At 45.9% G+C, this 19,892-nt stretch overlaps 9 non-coding genes across 9 annotated transcripts; all 9 read right to left on the bottom strand.

The window, feature by feature from the left end:
* Positions 1–1,229: 1,229 nt before the first annotated feature.
* LOC130321668 (U2 spliceosomal RNA) lies at positions 1,230–1,420 on the bottom strand. Its single transcript, XR_008867356.1, has one exon. It is a non-coding gene; the product is annotated as a U2 spliceosomal RNA (small nuclear RNA).
* Positions 1,421–3,509: 2,089 nt separating this feature from the next.
* LOC130321670 (U2 spliceosomal RNA) lies at positions 3,510–3,700 on the bottom strand. Its single transcript, XR_008867357.1, has one exon. It is a non-coding gene; the product is annotated as a U2 spliceosomal RNA (small nuclear RNA).
* Positions 3,701–5,789: 2,089 nt separating this feature from the next.
* Positions 5,790–5,980, bottom strand: LOC130321671 (U2 spliceosomal RNA). The gene has a single exon (XR_008867358.1). It is a non-coding gene; the product is annotated as a U2 spliceosomal RNA (small nuclear RNA).
* Positions 5,981–8,067: 2,087 nt separating this feature from the next.
* Positions 8,068–8,258, bottom strand: LOC130321672 (U2 spliceosomal RNA). The gene has a single exon (XR_008867359.1). It is a non-coding gene; the product is annotated as a U2 spliceosomal RNA (small nuclear RNA).
* Positions 8,259–10,343: 2,085 nt separating this feature from the next.
* On the bottom strand, positions 10,344–10,534 carry LOC130321673 (U2 spliceosomal RNA). The gene has a single exon (XR_008867360.1). It is a non-coding gene; the product is annotated as a U2 spliceosomal RNA (small nuclear RNA).
* A 2,097-nt stretch (positions 10,535–12,631) lies between these two features.
* On the bottom strand, positions 12,632–12,822 carry LOC130321674 (U2 spliceosomal RNA). Its single transcript, XR_008867361.1, has one exon. It is a non-coding gene; the product is annotated as a U2 spliceosomal RNA (small nuclear RNA).
* Positions 12,823–14,914: 2,092 nt separating this feature from the next.
* Positions 14,915–15,105, bottom strand: LOC130321676 (U2 spliceosomal RNA). The gene has a single exon (XR_008867363.1). It is a non-coding gene; the product is annotated as a U2 spliceosomal RNA (small nuclear RNA).
* Positions 15,106–17,191: 2,086 nt separating this feature from the next.
* LOC130321677 (U2 spliceosomal RNA) lies at positions 17,192–17,382 on the bottom strand. The gene has a single exon (XR_008867364.1). It is a non-coding gene; the product is annotated as a U2 spliceosomal RNA (small nuclear RNA).
* A 2,101-nt stretch (positions 17,383–19,483) lies between these two features.
* LOC130321678 (U2 spliceosomal RNA) lies at positions 19,484–19,674 on the bottom strand. The gene has a single exon (XR_008867365.1). It is a non-coding gene; the product is annotated as a U2 spliceosomal RNA (small nuclear RNA).
* Between the last annotated feature and the right edge of the window lie 218 nt (positions 19,675–19,892).

Consider the following 19,892-nt stretch of genomic DNA (forward strand, 5'->3'; position numbering starts at 1 on the left):
TGTGTGTGTGTGCGCGTATATATATATATATATATATATATATATATATATATATATATATATTTCTCCGCCGAAATCACTTTTAAACCCATTTCCACCTTTTTTTCCCTTCTCTTCCTCTTACTTTTTTTTCACGTTTTTTTACGTTTTTCTCCTTTTCGCCTCTTTTCTGGGCGTATTATTCTTCTTTTTCTTCTTTTTTTTCGTCTAATGCATACCCCATCAGTGCAGCAATGCTTATTCAATACCGCCAGCAGATGGAGACACTGGGGGATAATTTTCTAAGGATTTATACTGATTTTTCCTGTCTGAATTTGTCGCACAGAAAGTTGCAGGCCAAATATGTGTGACATTTCTGCGACTTTAGCTTCTAGAGCATTTTTACAACATTATACATAGGTGCTGAATACATAAAAAGCGACTGTTCAGCGACAGACAAGTCGCATCGGCTGAAAGTAGGCCAGAATGTCAGTCCATGTTGGAGCAGGTTTAGATACAGTCTAAAGTATAGATCTCAAAGTCTGTGCACAGAATTTAGCAAGGGCCTCGCACCTTCTGATGCATCAGGTAGGTGCACAATAGCATAGCCTAACCCTCTGTACTTTGGTCTATATTGATGCGGGACATAGACAGCCAGCTGATGACCAATCCATTAGTGCAATGGATGGCTGGAAGCATTTGTCTTTGCCTTTGCAATACCACAGAAGCAATGCATGGTCAATGTACAGCAATGACACACCTGTGTGAACAGCCAGGAGACCCCCCCCCCCCCATGTTATGTTACATAGTTACATAGTTAGTACGGTCGAAAAAAGACATATGTCCATCAAGTTCAACCAGGGAATTAAGGGGTAGGGGTGTGGCGCGATATTGGGGAAGGGATGAGATTTTATATTTCTTCATAAGCATTAATCTTATTTTGTCAATTAGGAACATTCAGCACCCACCCGCTATCAAGGCAGCTGCCTATCATGTCATGCCCTACCTGCACAGGTGTGCTGGCTACTCAAATGATCCAATTAAGGAGGCCATTTAGTCAGCAGCAGCAGAAGTCCTGTGCCTGGACGCTCCAACAGCGGCCAGACACAAGCAGAAGCAGCAGAAGCAGCAGCAGCAGCACCACCTTTTGTCTTTTGGCTGCAGCAGCAAGGCCCACAGGGCTGGCTAGCTGGCTAGCCAGCAAGCAGGTAGCAATGAAAGTAGGAATCTTTCTTTTTAACCCTGTAAGGGGGTGGTGCACTGTACCCGAAGATACTGCCATATCGGGTCAATGCATAGGGCGACGGAAGCAAGCTTCGAAATCGGCCCCCGTTCTCAAAAATCCATTTAATATATGGTCCCCAGATAGGGGACGTATCAGATATTAAACTGATAAGAACAGATACTACACTTGATCTTAGCCAAAAGGCCGAGAAGCGATAACCGTGAAAGGGGCGGGCCCAACAAGGTCCCCTTCATGGGCACTATCACTGCTTGCTGTCAGGGAGGCTGCCAGACAATTTTCCATGCACACTCTGGGCTGGGGGGCAGTCAACCACCAGTACACACAGCAGAACCTAAACCCATACCATTATTGCTAAGCAGCAAGACAGGGGCCCATTGCACTCCCACGGGGCCTTTTTAAATGCAATCCATAACCCGGATTTGCCAGGAACCCTTCTTACTCCTCCTACTTGCATGTGACACTGGGCTTAGGATCTGCATAGGAAACACACACACAAGCACACACCTACCTTTGTTGCCTGCAGATGCCTCCTTGGCTGTCCCCAAACGGTATCAAACCAACACCCACGGGAAGCTGTAAGCATAGAGGACATGCCTGCACCCCATTGGACTTACCTGTGTGGGTTAAATCCGGGTTATTTGACAACCTATGGCGGTGATGGTTCTGCTCAGGCAGAGCAGTGCTGATGCTCCTCATAAAGCTGTCGCTGCTGTGAAGGTTCTAGGTGACATCACAAATCCCTATGGTTACATACACAACAAAGCTGGGTTGTTGTTGTTTACACTCTGCAAGGCCTGTGGAAGTGAGTGACATCATAGCACTGTAGTTCTGAGGGTTCTAGATGGATGCAACAATCTCCTGTTGCTTCTATGAAGGCCATAATAGACGACATCACCAAACAGCTCCATAGTCACATACACAGCAAAGGAGAGATGTTGTTTACACCTAGTGATGTCAGTGGTATTGAGTGACATCACAGCACAGTGCTAAGGCTCCTGGGCCTGGACACAGCAGCGGCTGCAATATCTCAACGGAGAATACGTTTATATATATGTGTGTGTGTGCGCGTATATATATATATATATATATATATATATATATATATATATATTTCTCCGCCGAAATCACTTTTAAACCCATTTCCACCTTTTTTTCCCTTCTCTTCCTCTTACTTTTTTTTCACGTTTTTTTACGTTTTTCTCCTTTTCGCCTCTTTTCTGGGCGTATTATTCTTCTTTTTCTTCTTTTTTTTCGTCTAATGCATACCCCATCAGTGCAGCAATGCTTATTCAATACCGCCAGCAGATGGAGACACTGGGGGATAATTTTCTAAGGATTTATACTGATTTTTCCTGTCTGAATTTGTCGCACAGAAAGTTGCAGGCCAAATATGTGTGACATTTCTGCGACTTTAGCTTCTAGAGCATTTTTACAACATTATACATAGGTGCTGAATACATAAAAAGCGACTGTTCAGCGACAGACAAGTCGCATCGGCTGAAAGTAGGCCAGAATGTCAGTCCATGTTGGAGCAGGTTTAGATACAGTCTAAAGTATAGATCTCAAAGTCTGTGCACAGAATTTAGCAAGGGCCTCGCACCTTCTGATGCATCAGGTAGGTGCACAATAGCATAGCCTAACCCTCTGTACTTTGGTCTATATTGATGCGGGACATAGACAGCCAGCTGATGACCAATCCATTAGTGCAATGGATGGCTGGAAGCATTTGTCTTTGCCTTTGCAATACCACAGAAGCAATGCATGGTCAATGTACAGCAATGACACACCTGTGTGAACAGCCCCAGGAGACCCCCCCCCCCCCCCCCCATGTTATGTTACATAGTTACATAGTTAGTACGGTCGAAAAAAGACATATGTCCATCAAGTTCAACCAGGGAATTAAGGGGTAGGGGTGTGGCGCGATATTGGGGAAGGGATGAGATTTTATATTTCTTCATAAGCATTAATCTTATTTTGTCAATTAGGAACATTCAGCACCCACCCGCTATCAAGGCAGCTGCCTATCATGTCATGCCCTACCTGCACAGGTGTGCTGGCTACTCAAATGATCCAATTAAGGAGGCCATTTAGTCAGCAGCAGCAGAAGTCCTGTGCCTGGACGCTCCAACAGCGGCCAGACACAAGCAGAAGCAGCAGAAGCAGCAGCAGCAGCACCACCTTTTGTTTTTTGGCTGCAGCAGCAAGGCCCACAGGGCTGGCTAGCTGGCTAGCCAGCAAGCAGGTAGCAATGAAAGTAGGAATCTTTCTTTTTAACCCTGTAAGGGGGTGGTGCACTGTACCCGAAGATACTGCCATATCGGGTCAATGCATAGGGCGACGGAAGCAAGCTTCGAAATCGGCCCCCGTTCTCAAAAATCCATTTAATATATGGTCCCCAGATAGGGGACGTATCAGATATTAAACTGATAAGAACAGATACTACACTTGATCTTAGCCAAAAGGCCGAGAAGCGATAACCGTGAAAGGGGCGGGCCCAACAAGGTCCCCTTCATGGGCACTATCACTGCTTGCTGTCAGGGAGGCTGCCAGACAATTTTCCATGCACACTCTGGGCTGGGGGGCAGTCAACCACCAGTACACACAGCAGAACCTAAACCCATACCATTATTGCTAAGCAGCAAGACAGGGGCCCATTGCACTCCCACGGGGCCTTTTTAAATGCAATCCATAACCCGGATTTGCCAGGAACCCTTCTTACTCCTCCTACTTGCATGTGACACTGGGCTTAGGATCTGCATAGGAAACACACACACAAGCACACACCTACCTTTGTTGCCTGCAGATGCCTCCTTGGCTGTCCCCAAACGGTATCAAACCAACACCCACGGGAAGCTGTAAGCATAGAGGACATGCCTGCACCCCATTGGACTTACCTGTGTGGGTTAAATCCGGGTTATTTGACAACCTATGGCGGTGATGGTTCTGCTCAGGCAGAGCAGTGCTGATGCTCCTCATAAAGCTGTCGCTGCTGTGAAGGTTCTAGGTGACATCACAAATCCCTATGGTTACATACACAACAAAGCTGGGTTGTTGTTGTTTACACTCTGCAAGGCCTGTGGAAGTGAGTGACATCATAGCACTGTAGTTCTGAGGGTTCTAGATGGATGCAACAATCTCCTGTTGCTTCTATGAAGGCCATAATAGACGACATCACCAAACAGCTCCATAGTCACATACACAGCAAAGGAGAGATGTTGTTTACACCTAGTGATGTCAGTGGTATTGAGTGACATCACAGCACAGTGCTAAGGCTCCTGGGCCTGGACACAGCAGCGGCTGCAATATCTCAACGGAGAATACGTTTATATATATGTGTGTGTGTGCGCGTATATATATATATATATATATATATATATATATATATATATATATTTCTCCGCCGAAATCACTTTTAAACCCATTTCCACCTTTTTTTCCCTTCTCTTCCTCTTACTTTTTTTTCACGTTTTTTTACGTTTTTCTCCTTTTCGCCTCTTTTCTGGGCGTATTATTCTTCTTTTTCTTCTTTTTTTTCGTCTAATGCATACCCCATCAGTGCAGCAATGCTTATTCAATACCGCCAGCAGATGGAGACACTGGGGGATAATTTTCTAAGGATTTATACTGATTTTTCCTGTCTGAATTTGTCGCACAGAAAGTTGCAGGCCAAATATGTGTGACATTTCTGCGACTTTAGCTTCTAGAGCATTTTTACAACATTATACATAGGTGCTGAATACATAAAAAGCGACTGTTCAGCGACAGACAAGTCGCATCGGCTGAAAGTAGGCCAGAATGTCAGTCCATGTTGGAGCAGGTTTAGATACAGTCTAAAGTATAGATCTCAAAGTCTGTGCACAGAATTTAGCAAGGGCCTCGCACCTTCTGATGCATCAGGTAGGTGCACAATAGCATAGCCTAACCCTCTGTACTTTGGTCTATATTGATGCGGGACATAGACAGCCAGCTGATGACCAATCCATTAGTGCAATGGATGGCTGGAAGCATTTGTCTTTGCCTTTGCAATACCACAGAAGCAATGCATGGTCAATGTACAGCAATGACACACCTGTGTGAACAGCCAGGAGACCCCCCCCCCCCCCCCCCATGTTATGTTACATAGTTACATAGTTAGTACGGTCGAAAAAAGACATATGTCCATCAAGTTCAACCAGGGAATTAAGGGGTAGGGGTGTGGCGCGATATTGGGGAAGGGATGAGATTTTATATTTCTTCATAAGCATTAATCTTATTTTGTCAATTAGGAACATTCAGCACCCACCCGCTATCAAGGCAGCTGCCTATCATGTCATGCCCTACCTGCACAGGTGTGCTGGCTACTCAAATGATCCAATTAAGGAGGCCATTTAGTCAGCAGCAGCAGAAGTCCTGTGCCTGGACGCTCCAACAGCGGCCAGACACAAGCAGAAGCAGCAGAAGCAGCAGCAGCAGCACCACCTTTTGTTTTTTGGCTGCAGCAGCAAGGCCCACAGGGCTGGCTAGCTGGCTAGCCAGCAAGCAGGTAGCAATGAAAGTAGGAATCTTTCTTTTTAACCCTGTAAGGGGGTGGTGCACTGTACCCGAAGATACTGCCATATCGGGTCAATGCATAGGGCGACGGAAGCAAGCTTCGAAATCGGCCCCCGTTCTCAAAAATCCATTTAATATATGGTCCCCAGATAGGGGACGTATCAGATATTAAACTGATAAGAACAGATACTACACTTGATCTTAGCCAAAAGGCCGAGAAGCGATAACCGTGAAAGGGGCGGGCCCAACAAGGTCCCCTTCATGGGCACTATCACTGCTTGCTGTCAGGGAGGCTGCCAGACAATTTTCCATGCACACTCTGGGCTGGGGGGCAGTCAACCACCAGTACACACAGCAGAACCTAAACCCATACCATTATTGCTAAGCAGCAAGACAGGGGCCCATTGCACTCCCACGGGGCCTTTTTAAATGCAATCCATAACCCGGATTTGCCAGGAACCCTTCTTACTCCTCCTACTTGCATGTGACACTGGGCTTAGGATCTGCATAGGAAACACACACACAAGCACACACCTACCTTTGTTGCCTGCAGATGCCTCCTTGGCTGTCCCCAAATGGTATCAAACCAACACCCACGGGAAGCTGTAAGCATAGAGGACATGCCTGCACCCCATTGGACTTACCTGTGTGGGTTAAATCCGGGTTATTTGACAACCTATGGCGGTGATGGTTCTGCTCAGGCAGAGCAGTGCTGATGCTCCTCATAAAGCTGTCGCTGCTGTGAAGGTTCTAGGTGACATCACAAATCCCTATGGTTACATACACAACAAAGCTGGGTTGTTGTTGTTTACACTCTGCAAGGCCTGTGGAAGTGAGTGACATCATAGCACTGTAGTTCTGAGGGTTCTAGATGGATGCAACAATCTCCTGTTGCTTCTATGAAGGCCATAATAGACGACATCACCAAACAGCTCCATAGTCACATACACAGCAAAGGAGAGATGTTGTTTACACCTAGTGATGTCAGTGGTATTGAGTGACATCACAGCACAGTGCTAAGGCTCCTGGGCCTGGACACAGCAGCGGCTGCAATATCTCAACGGAGAATACGTTTATATATATGTGTGTGTGTGCGCGTATATATATATATATATATATATATATATATATATATATATATATTTCTCCGCCGAAATCACTTTTAAACCCATTTCCACCTTTTTTTCCCTTCTCTTCCTCTTACTTTTTTTTCACGTTTTTTTACGTTTTTCTCCTTTTCGCCTCTTTTCTGGGCGTATTATTCTTCTTTTTCTTCTTTTTTTTCGTCTAATGCATACCCCATCAGTGCAGCAATGCTTATTCAATACCGCCAGCAGATGGAGACACTGGGGGATAATTTTCTAAGGATTTATACTGATTTTTCCTGTCTGAATTTGTCGCACAGAAAGTTGCAGGCCAAATATGTGTGACATTTCTGCGACTTTAGCTTCTAGAGCATTTTTACAACATTATACATAGGTGCTGAATACATAAAAAGCGACTGTTCAGCGACAGACAAGTCGCATCGGCTGAAAGTAGGCCAGAATGTCAGTCCATGTTGGAGCAGGTTTAGATACAGTCTAAAGTATAGATCTCAAAGTCTGTGCACAGAATTTAGCAAGGGCCTCGCACCTTCTGATGCATCAGGTAGGTGCACAATAGCATAGCCTAACCCTCTGTACTTTGGTCTATATTGATGCGGGACATAGACAGCCAGCTGATGACCAATCCATTAGTGCAATGGATGGCTGGAAGCATTTGTCTTTGCCTTTGCAATACCACAGAAGCAATGCATGGTCAATGTACAGCAATGACACACCTGTGTGAACAGCCAGGAGACCCCCCCCCCCCCCCCATGTTATGTTACATAGTTACATAGTTAGTACGGTCGAAAAAAGACATATGTCCATCAAGTTCAACCAGGGAATTAAGGGGTAGGGGTGTGGCGCGATATTGGGGAAGGGATGAGATTTTATATTTCTTCATAAGCATTAATCTTATTTTGTCAATTAGGAACATTCAGCACCCACCCGCTATCAAGGCAGCTGCCTATCATGTCATGCCCTACCTGCACAGGTGTGCTGGCTACTCAAATGATCCAATTAAGGAGGCCATTTAGTCAGCAGCAGCAGAAGTCCTGTGCCTGGACGCTCCAACAGCGGCCAGACACAAGCAGAAGCAGCAGAAGCAGCAGCAGCAACACCACCTTTTGTTTTTTGGCTGCAGCAGCAAGGCCCACAGGGCTGGCTAGCTGGCTAGCCAGCAAGCAGGTAGCAATGAAAGTAGGAATCTTTCTTTTTAACCCTGTAAGGGGGTGGTGCACTGTACCCGAAGATACTGCCATATCGGGTCAATGCATAGGGCGACGGAAGCAAGCTTCGAAATCGGCCCCCGTTCTCAAAAATCCATTTAATATATGGTCCCCAGATAGGGGACGTATCAGATATTAAACTGATAAGAACAGATACTACACTTGATCTTAGCCAAAAGGCCGAGAAGCGATAACCGTGAAAGGGGCGGGCCCAACAAGGTCCCCTTCATGGGCACTATCACTGCTTGCTGTCAGGGAGGCTGCCAGACAATTTTCCATGCACACTCTGGGCTGGGGGGCAGTCAACCACCAGTACACACAGCAGAACCTAAACCCATACCATTATTGCTAAGCAGCAAGACAGGGGCCCATTGCACTCCCACGGGGCCTTTTTAAATGCAATCCATAACCCGGATTTGCCAGGAACCCTTCTTACTCCTCCTACTTGCATGTGACACTGGGCTTAGGATCTGCATAGGAAACACACACACAAGCACACACCTACCTTTGTTGCCTGCAGATGCCTCCTTGGCTGTCCCCAAACGGTATCAAACCAACACCCACGGGAAGCTGTAAGCATAGAGGACATGCCTGCACCCCATTGGACTTACCTGTGTGGGTTAAATCCGGGTTATTTGACAACCTATGGCGGTGATGGTTCTGCTCAGGCAGAGCAGTGCTGATGCTCCTCATAAAGCTGTCGCTGCTGTGAAGGTTCTAGGTGACATCACAAATCCCTATGGTTACATACACAACAAAGCTGGGTTGTTGTTGTTTACACTCTGCAAGGCCTGTGGAAGTGAGTGACATCATAGCACTGTAGTTCTGAGGGTTCTAGATGGATGCAACAATCTCCTGTTGCTTCTATGAAGGCCATAATAGACGACATCACCAAACAGCTCCATAGTCACATACACAGCAAAGGAGAGATGTTGTTTACACCTAGTGATGTCAGTGGTATTGAGTGACATCACAGCACAGTGCTAAGGCTCCTGGGCCTGGACACAGCAGCGGCTGCAATATCTCAACGGAGAATACGTTTATATATATGTGTGTGTGTGCGCGTATATATATATATATATATATATATATATATATATATATATATATATTTCTCCGCCGAAATCACTTTTAAACCCATTTCCACCTTTTTTTCCCTTCTCTTCCTCTTACTTTTTTTTCACGTTTTTTTACGTTTTTCTCCTTTTCGCCTCTTTTCTGGGCGTATTATTCTTCTTTTTCTTCTTTTTTTTCGTCTAATGCATACCCCATCAGTGCAGCAATGCTTATTCAATACCGCCAGCAGATGGAGACACTGGGGCATAATTTTCTAAGGATTTATACTGATTTTTCCTGTCTGAATTTGTCGCACAGAAAGTTGCAGGCCAAATATGTGTGACATTTCTGCGACTTTAGCTTCTAGAGCATTTTTACAACATTATACATAGGTGCTGAATACATAAAAAGCGACTGTTCAGCGACAGACAAGTCGCATCGGCTGAAAGTAGGCCAGAATGTCAGTCCATGTTGGAGCAGGTTTAGATACAGTCTAAAGTATAGATCTCAAAGTCTGTGCACAGAATTTAGCAAGGGCCTCGCACCTTCTGATGCATCAGGTAGGTGCACAATAGCATAGCCTAACCCTCTGTACTTTGGTCTATATTGATGCGGGACATAGACAGCCAGCTGATGACCAATCCATTAGTGCAATGGATGGCTGGAAGCATTTGTCTTTGCCTTTGCAATACCACAGAAGCAATGCATGGTCAATGTACAGCAATGACACACCTGTGTGAACAGCCAGGAGACCCCCCCCCCCCCCCCCCCCATGTTATGTTACATAGTTACATAGTTAGTACGGTCGAAAAAGACATATGTCCATCAAGTTCAACCAGGGAATTAAGGGGTAGGGGTGTGGCGCGATATTGGGGAAGGGATGAGATTTTATATTTCTTCATAAGCATTAATCTTATTTTGTCAATTAGGAACATTCAGCACCCACCCGCTATCAAGGCAGCTGCCTATCATGTCATGCCCTACCTGCACAGGTGTGCTGGCTACTCAAATGATCCAATTAAGGAGGCCATTTAGTCAGCAGCAGCAGAAGTCCTGTGCCTGGACGCTCCAACAGCGGCCAGACACAAGCAGAAGCAGCAGAAGCAGCAGCAGCAGCACCACCTTTTGTTTTTTTGGCTGCAGCAGCAAGGCCCACAGGGCTGGCTAGCCAGCAAGCAGGTAGCAATGAAAGTAGGAATCTTTCTTTTTAACCCTGTAAGGGGGTGGTGCACTGTACCCGAAGATACTGCCATATCGGGTCAATGCATAGGGCGACGGAAGCAAGCTTCGAAATCGGCCCCCGTTCTCAAAAATCCATTTAATATATGGTCCCCAGATAGGGGACGTATCAGATATTAAACTGATAAGAACAGATACTACACTTGATCTTAGCCAAAAGGCCGAGAAGCGATAACCGTGAAAGGGGCGGGCCCAACAAGGTCCCCTTCATGGGCACTATCACTGCTTGCTGTCAGGGAGGCTGCCAGACAATTTTCCAGCACACTCTGGGCTGGGGGCAGTCAACCACCAGTACACACAGCAGAACCTAAACCCATACCATTATTGCTAAGCAGCAAGACAGGGGCCCATTGCACTCCCACGGGGCCTTTTTAAATGCAATCCATAACCCGGATTTGCCAGGAACCCTTCTTACTCCTCCTACTTGCATGTGACACTGGGCTTAGGATCTGCATAGGAAACACACACACAAGCACACACCTACCTTTGTTGCCTGCAGATGCCTCCTTGGCTGTCCCCAAACGGTATCAAACCAACACCCACGGGAAGCTGTAAGCATAGAGGACATGCCTGCACCCCATTGGACTTACCTGTGTGGTTAAATCCGGGTTATTTGACAACCTATGGCGGTGATGGTTCTGCTCAGGCAGAGCAGTGCTGATGCTCCTCATAAAGCTGTCGCTGCTGTGAAGGTTCTAGGTGACATCACAAATCCCTATGGTTACATACACAACAAAGCTGGGTTGTTGTTGTTTACACTCTGCAAGGCCTGTGGAAGTGAGTGACATCATAGCACTGTAGTTCTGAGGGTTCTAGATGGATGCAACAATCTCCTGTTGCTTCTATGAAGGCCATAATAGACGACATCACCAAACAGCTCCATAGTCACATACACAGCAAAGGAGAGATGTTGTTTACACCTAGTGATGTCAGTGGTATTGAGTGACATCACAGCACAGTGCTAAGGCTCCTGGGCCTGGACACAGCAGCGGCTGCAATATCTCAACGGAGAATACGTTTATATATATGTGTGTGTGTGCGCGTATATATATATATATATATATATACTATATATATATATATATATATATATATATATTTCTCTCCGCCGAAATCACTTTTAAACCCATTTCCACCTTTTTTTTCCCTTCTCTTCCTCTTACTTTTTTTTCACGTTTTTTTACGTTTTTCTCCTTTTCGCCTCTTTTCTGGGCGTATTATTCTTCTTTTTCTTCTTTTTTTTTCGTCTAATTGCATACCCCATCAGTGCAGCAATGCTTATTCAATACCGCCAGCAGATGGAGACACTGGGGGATAATTTTCTAAGGATTTATACTGATTTTTCCTGTCTGAATTTGTCGCACAGAAAGTTGCAGGCCAAATATGTGTGACATTTCTGCGACTTTAGCTTCTAGAGCATTTTTACAACATTATACATAGGTGCTGAATACATAAAAAGCGACTGTTCAGCGACAGACAAGTCGCATCGGCTGAAAGTAGGCCAGAATGTCAGTCCATGTTGGAGCAGGTTTAGATACAGTCTAAAGTATAGATCTCAAAGTCTGTGCACAGAATTTAGCAAGGGCCTCGCACCTTCTGATGCATCAGGTAGGTGCACAATAGCATAGCCTAACCCTCTGTACTTTGGTCTATATTGATGCGGGACATAGACAGCCAGCTGATGACCAATCCATTAGTGCAATGGATGGCTGGAAGCATTTGTCTTTGCCTTTGCAATACCACAGAAGCAATGCATGGTCAATGTACAGCAATGACACACCTGTGTGAACAGCCAGGAGACCCCCCCCCCCCCCCATGTTATGTTACATAGTTACATAGTTAGTACGGTCGAAAAAAGACATATGTCCATCAAGTTCAACCAGGGAATTAAGGGGTAGGGGTGTGGCGCGATATTGGGGAAGGATGAGATTTTATATTTCTTCATAAGCATTAATCTTATTTTGTCAATTAGGAACATTCAGCACCCACCCGCTATCAAGGCAGCTGCCTATCATGTCATGCCCTACCTGCACAGGTGTGCTGGCTACTCAAATGATCCAATTAAGGAGGCCATTTAGTCAGCAGCAGCAGAAGTCCTGTGCCTGGACGCTCCAACAGCGGCCAGACACAAGCAGAAGCAGCAGAAGCAGCAGCAGCAGCACCACCTTTTGTTTTTTGGCTGCAGCAGCAAGGCCCACAGGGCTGGCTAGCTGCTAGCCAGCAAGCAGGTAGCAATGAAAGTAGGAATCTTTCTTTTTAACCCTGTAAGGGGGTGGTGCACTGTACCCGAAGATACTGCCATATCGGGTCAATGCATAGGGCGACGGAAGCAAGCTTCGAAATCGGCCCCCGTTCTCAAAAATCCATTTAATATATGGTCCCCAGATAGGGGACGTATCAGATATTAAACTGATAAGAACAGATACTACACTTGATCTTAGCCAAAAGGCCGAGAAGCGATAACCGTGAAAGGGGCGGGCCCAACAAGGTCCCCTTCATGGGCACTATCACTGCTTGCTGTCAGGGAGGCTGCCAGACAATTTTCCATGCACACTCTGGGCTGGGGGGCAGTCAACCACCAGTACACACAGCAGAACCTAAACCCATACCATTATTGCTAAGCAGCCAAGACAGGGGCCCATTGCACTCCCACGGGGCCTTTTTAAATGCAATCCATAACCCGGATTTGCCAGGAACCCTTCTTACTCCTCCTACTTGCATGTGACACTGGGCTTAGGATCTGCATAGGAAACACACACACAAGCACACACCTACCTTTGTTGCCTGCAGATGCCTCCTTGGCTGTCCCCAAACGGTATCAAACCAACACCCACGGGAAGCTGTAAGCATAGAGGACATGCCTGCACCCCATTGGACTTACCTGTGTGGGTTAAATCCGGGTTATTTGACAACCTATGGCGGTGATGGTTCTGCTCAGGCAGAGCAGTGCTGATGCTCCTCATAAAGCTGTCGCTGCTGTGAAGGTTCTAGGTGACATCACAAATCCCTATGGTTACATACACAACAAAGCTGGGTTGTTGTTGTTTACACTCTGCAAGGCCTGTGGAAGTGAGTGACATCATAGCACTGTAGTTCTGAGGGTTCTAGATGGATGCAACAATCTCCTGTTGCTTCTATGAAGGCCATAATAGACGACATCACCAAACAGCTCCATAGTCACATACACAGCAAAGGAGAGATGTTGTTTACACCTAGTGATGTCAGTGGTATTGAGTGACATCACAGCACAGTGCTAAGGCTCCTGGGCCTGGACACAGCAGCGGCTGCAATATCTCAACGGAGAATACGTTTATATATATGTGTGTGTGTGCGCGTATATATATATATATATATATATACTATATATATAATATATATATATTTCTCCGCCGAAATCACTTTTAAACCCATTTCCACCTTTTTTTCCCTTCTCTTCCTCTTACTTTTTTTTCACGTTTTTTTACGTTTTTCTCCTTTTCGCCTCTTTTCTGGGCGTATTATTCTTCTTTTTCTTCTTTTTTTTCGTCTAATGCATACCCCATCAGTGCAGCAATGCTTATTCAATACCGCCAGCAGATGGAGACACTGGGGGATAATTTTCTAAGGATTTATACTGATTTTTCCTGTCTGAATTTGTCGCACAGAAAGTTGCAGGCCAAATATGTGTGACATTTCTGCGACTTTAGCTTCTAGAGCATTTTTACAACATTATACATAGGTGCTGAATACATAAAAAGCGACTGTTCAGCGACAGACAAGTCGCATCGGCTGAAAGTAGGCCAGAATGTCAGTCCATGTTGGAGCAGGTTTAGATACAGTCTAAAGTATAGATCTCAAAGTCTGTGCACAGAATTTAGCAAGGGCCTCGCACCTTCTGATGCATCAGGTAGGTGCACAATAGCATAGCCTAACCCTCTGTACTTTGGTCTATATTGATGCGGGACATAGACAGCCAGCTGATGACCAATCCATTAGTGCAATGGATGGCTGGAAGCATTTGTCTTTGCCTTTGCAATACCACAGAAGCAATGCATGGTCAATGTACAGCAATGACACACCTGTGTGAACAGCCAGGAGACCCCCCCCCCCCCCCCCCATGTTATGTTACATAGTTACATAGTTAGTACGGTCGAAAAAAGACATATGTCCATCAAGTTCAACCAGGGAATTAAGGGGTAGGGGTGTGGCGCGATATTGGGGAAGGGATGAGATTTTATATTTCTTCATAAGCATTAATCTTATTTTGTCAATTAGGAACATTCAGCACCCACCCGCTATCAAGGCAGCTGCCTATCATGTCATGCCCTACCTGCACAGGTGTGCTGGCTACTCAAATGATCCAATTAAGGAGGCCATTTAGTCAGCAGCAGCAGAAGTCCTGTGCCTGGACGCTCCAACAGCGGCCAGACACAAGCAGAAGCAGCAGAAGCAGCAGCAGCAGCACCACCTTTTGTTTTTTGGCTGCAGCAGCAAGGCCCACAGGGCTGGCTAGCTGGCTAGCCAGCAAGCAGGTAGCAATGAAAGTAGGAATCTTTCTTTTTAACCCTGTAAGGGGGTGGTGCACTGTACCCGAAGATACTGCCATATCGGGTCAATGCATAGGGCGACGGAAGCAAGCTTCGAAATCGGCCCCCGTTCTCAAAAATCCATTTAATATATGGTCCCCAGATAGGGGACGTATCAGATATTAAACTGATAAGAACAGATACTACACTTGATCTTAGCCAAAAGGCCGAGAAGCGATAACCGTGAAAGGGGCGGGCCCAACAAGGTCCCCTTCATGGGCACTATCACTGCTTGCTGTCAGGGAGGCTGCCAGACAATTTTCCATGCACACTCTGGGCTGGGGGGCAGTCAACCACCAGTACACACAGCAGAACCTAAACCCATACCATTATTGCTAAGCAGCAAGACAGGGGCCCATTGCACTCCCACGGGGCCTTTTTAAATGCAATCCATAACCCGGATTTGCCAGGAACCCTTCTTACTCCTCCTACTTGCATGTGACACTGGGCTTAGGATCTGCATAGGAAACACACACACAAGCACACACCTACCTTTGTTGCCTGCAGATGCCTCCTTGGCTGTCCCCAAACGGTATCAAACCAACACCCACGGGAAGCTGTAAGCATAGAGGACATGCCTGCACCCCATTGGACTTACCTGTGTGGGTTAAATCCGGGTTATTTGACAACCTATGGCGGTGATGGTTCTGCTCAGGCAGAGCAGTGCTGATGCTCCTCATAAAGCTGTCGCTGCTGTGAAGGTTCTAGGTGACATCACAAATCCCTATGGTTACATACACAACAAAGCTGGGTTGTTGTTGTTTACACTCTGCAAGGCCTGTGGAAGTGAGTGACATCATAGCACTGTAGTTCTGAGGGTTCTAGATGGATGCAACAATCTCCTGTTGCTTCTATGAAGGCCATAATAGACGACATCACCAAACAGCTCCATAGTCACATACACAGCAAAGGAGAGATGTTGTTTACACCTAGTGATGTCAGTGGTATTGAGTGACATCACAGCACAGTGCTAAGGCTCCTGGGCCTGGACACAGCAGCGCTGCAATATCTCAACGGAGAATACGTTTATATATATGTGTGTGTGTGCGCGTATATATATATATATATATATATATATATATATATATATATATATTTCTCCGCCGAAATCACTTTTAAACCCATTTCCACCTTTTTTTCCCTTCTCTTCCTCTTACTTTTTTTTCACGTTTTTTTACGTTTTTCTCCTTTTCGCCTCTTTTCTGGGCGTATTATTCTTCTTTTTCTTCTTTTTTTTCGTCTAATGCATACCCCATCAGTGCAGCAATGCTTATTCAATACCGCCAGCAGATGGAGACACTGGGGGATAATTTTCTAAGGATTTATACTGATTTTTCCTGTCTGAATTTGTCGCACAGAAAGTTGCAGGCCAAATATGTGTGACATTTCTGCGACTTTAGCTTCTAGAGCATTTTTACAACATTATACATAGGTGCTGAATACATAAAAAGCGACTGTTCAGCGACAGACAAGTCGCATCGGCTGAAAGTAGGCCAGAATGTCAGTCCATGTTGGAGCAGGTTTAGATACAGTCTAAAGTATAGATCTCAAAGTCTGTGCACAGAATTTAGCAAGGGCCTCGCACCTTCTGATGCATCAGGTAGGTGCACAATAGCATAGCCTAACCCTCTGTACTTTGGTCTATATTGATGCGGGACATAGACAGCCAGCTGATGACCAATCCATTAGTGCAATGGATGGCTGGAAGCATTTGTCTTTGCCTTTGCAATACCACAGAAGCAATGCATGGTCAATGTACAGCAATGACACACCTGTGTGAACAGCCAGGAGACCCCCCCCCCCCCCCCATGTTATGTTACATAGTTACATAGTTAGTACGGTCGAAAAAAGACATATGTCCATCAAGTTCAACCAGGGAATTAAGGGGTAGGGGTGTGGCGCGATATTGGGGAAGGGATGAGATTTTATATTTCTTCATAAGCATTAATCTTATTTTGTCAATTAGGAACATTCAGCACCCACCCGCTATCAAGGCAGCTGCCTATCATGTCATGCCCTACCTGCACAGGTGTGCTGGCTACTCAAATGATCCAATTAAGGAGGCCATTTAGTCAGCAGCAGCAGAAGTCCTGTGCCTGGACGCTCCAACAGCGGCCAGACACAAGCAGAAGCAGCAGAAGCAGCAGCAGCAGCACCACCTTTTGTTTTTTGGCTGCAGCAGCAAGGCCCACAGGGCTGGCTAGCTGGCTAGCCAGCAAGCAGGTAGCAATGAAAGTAGGAATCTTTCTTTTTAACCCTGTAAGGGGGTGGTGCACTGTACCCGAAGATACTGCCATATCGGGTCAATGCATAGGGCGACGGAAGCAAGCTTCGAAATCGGCCCCCGTTCTCAAAAATCCATTTAATATATGGTCCCCAGATAGGGGACGTATCAGATATTAAACTGATAAGAACAGATACTACACTTGATCTTAGCCAAAAGGCCGAGAAGCGATAACCGTGAAAGGGGCGGGCCCAACAAGGTCCCCTTCATGGGCACTATCACTGCTTGCTGTCAGGGAGGCTGCCAGACAATTTTCCATGCACACTCTGGGCTGGGGGGCAGTCAACCACCAGTACACACAGCAGAACCTAAACCCATACCATTATTGCTAAGCAGCAAGACAGGGGCCCATTGCACTCCCACGGGGCCTTTTTAAATGCAATCCATAACCCGGATTTGCCAGGAACCCTTCTTACTCCTCCTACTTGCATGTGACACTGGGCTTAGGATCTGCATAGGAAACACACACACAAGCACACACCTACCTTTGTTGCCTGCAGATGCCTCCTTGGCTGTCCCCAAACGGTATCAAACCAACACCCACGGGAAGCTGTAAGCATAGAGGACATGCCTGCACCCCATTGGACTTACCTGTGTGGGTTAAATCCGGGTTATTTGACAACCTATGGCGGTGATGGTTCTGCTCAGGCAGAGCAGTGCTGATGCTCCTCATAAAGCTGTCGCTGCTGTGAAGGTTCTAGGTGACATCACAAATCCCTATGGTTACATACACAACAAAGCTGGGTTGTTGTTGTTTACACTCTGCAAGGCCTGTGGAAGTGAGTGACATCATAGCACTGTAGTTCTGAGGGTTCTAGATGGATGCAACAATCTCCTGTTGCTTCTATGAAGGCCATAATAGACGACATCACCAAACAGCTCCATAGTCACATACACAGCAAAGGAGAGATGTTGTTTACACCTAGTGATGTCAGTGGTATTGAGTGACATCACAGCACAGTGCTAAGGCTCCTGGGCCTGGACACAGCAGCGGCTGCAATATCTCAGCGGAGAATACGTTTATATATATGTGTGTGTGTGCGCGTATATATATATATATATATATATATATATATATATATATATATATATATATATATATATATCTCCGCCGAAATCACTTTTAAACCCATTTCCACCTTTTTTTCCCTTCTCTTCCTCTTACTTTTTTTTCACGTTTTTTTACGTTTTTCTCCTTTTCGCCTCTTTTCTGGGCGTATTATTCTTCTTTTTCTTCTTTTTTTTCGTCTAATGCATACCCCATCAGTGCAGCAATGCTTATTCAATACCGCCAGCAGATGGAGACACTGGGGGATAATTTTCTAAGGATTTATACTGATTTTTCCTGTCTGAATTTGTCGCACAGAAAGTTGCAGGCCAAATATGTGTGACATTTCTGCGACTTTAGCTTCTAGAGCATTTTTACAACATTATACATAGGTGCTGAATACATAAAAAGCGACTGTTCAGCGACAGACAAGTCGCATCGGCTGAAAGTAGGCCAGAATGTCAGTCCATGTTGGAGCAGGTTTAGATACAGTCTAAAGTATAGATCTCAAAGTCTGTGCACAGAATTTAGCAAGGGCCTCGCACCTTCTGATGCATCAGGTAGGTGCACAATAGCATAGCCTAACCCTCTGTACTTTGGTCTATATTGATGCGGGACATAGACAGCCAGCTGATGACCAATCCATTAGTGCAATGGATGGCTGGAAGCATTTGTCTTTGCCTTTGCAATACCACAGAAGCAATGCATGGTCAATGTACAGCAATGACACACCTGTGTGAACAGCCAGGAGCCCCCCCCCCCCCCCCCATGTTATGTTACATAGTTACATAGTTAGTACGGTCGAAAAAAGACATATGTCCATCAAGTTCAACCAGGGAATTAAGGGGTAGGGGTGTGGCGCGATATTGGGGAAGGGATGAGATTTTATATTTCTTCATAAGCATTAATCTTATTTTGTCAATTAGGAACATTCAGCACCCACCCGCTATCAAGGCAGCTGCCTATCATGTCATGCCCTACCTGCACAGGTGTGCTGGCTACTCAAATGATCCAATTAAGGAGGCCATTTAGTCAGCAGCAGCAGAAGTCCTGTGCCTGGACGCTCCAACAGCGGCCAGACACAAGCAGAAGCAGCAGAAGCAGCAGCAGCAGCACCACCTTTTGTTTTTTGGCTGCAGCAGCAAGGCCCACAGGGCTGGCTAGCTGGCTAGCCAGCAAGCAGGTAGCAATGAAAGTAGGAATCTTTCTTTTTAACCCTGTAAGGGGGTGGTGCACTGTACCCGAAGATACTGCCATATCGGGTCAATGCATAGGGCGACGGAAGCAAGCTTCGAAATCGGCCCCCGTTCTCAAAAATCCATTTAATATATGGTCCCCAGATAGGGGACGTATCAGATATTAAACTGATAAGAACAGATACTACACTTGATCTTAGCCAAAAGGCCGAGAAGCGATAACCGTGAAAGGGGCGGGCCCAACAAGGTCCCCTTCATGGGCACTATCACTGCTTGCTGTCAGGGAGGCTGCCAGACAATTTTCCATGCACACTCTGGGCTGGGGGGCAGTCAACCACCAGTACACACAGCAGAACCTAAACCCATACCATTATTGCTAAGCAGCAAGACAGGGGCCCATTGCACTCCCACGGGGCCTTTTTAAATGCAATCCATAAC

This window comes from Hyla sarda, unplaced genomic scaffold (assembly GCF_029499605.1).
Source record: "Hyla sarda isolate aHylSar1 unplaced genomic scaffold, aHylSar1.hap1 scaffold_228, whole genome shotgun sequence".
NCBI lineage: Eukaryota > Metazoa > Chordata > Amphibia > Anura > Hylidae > Hyla > Hyla sarda.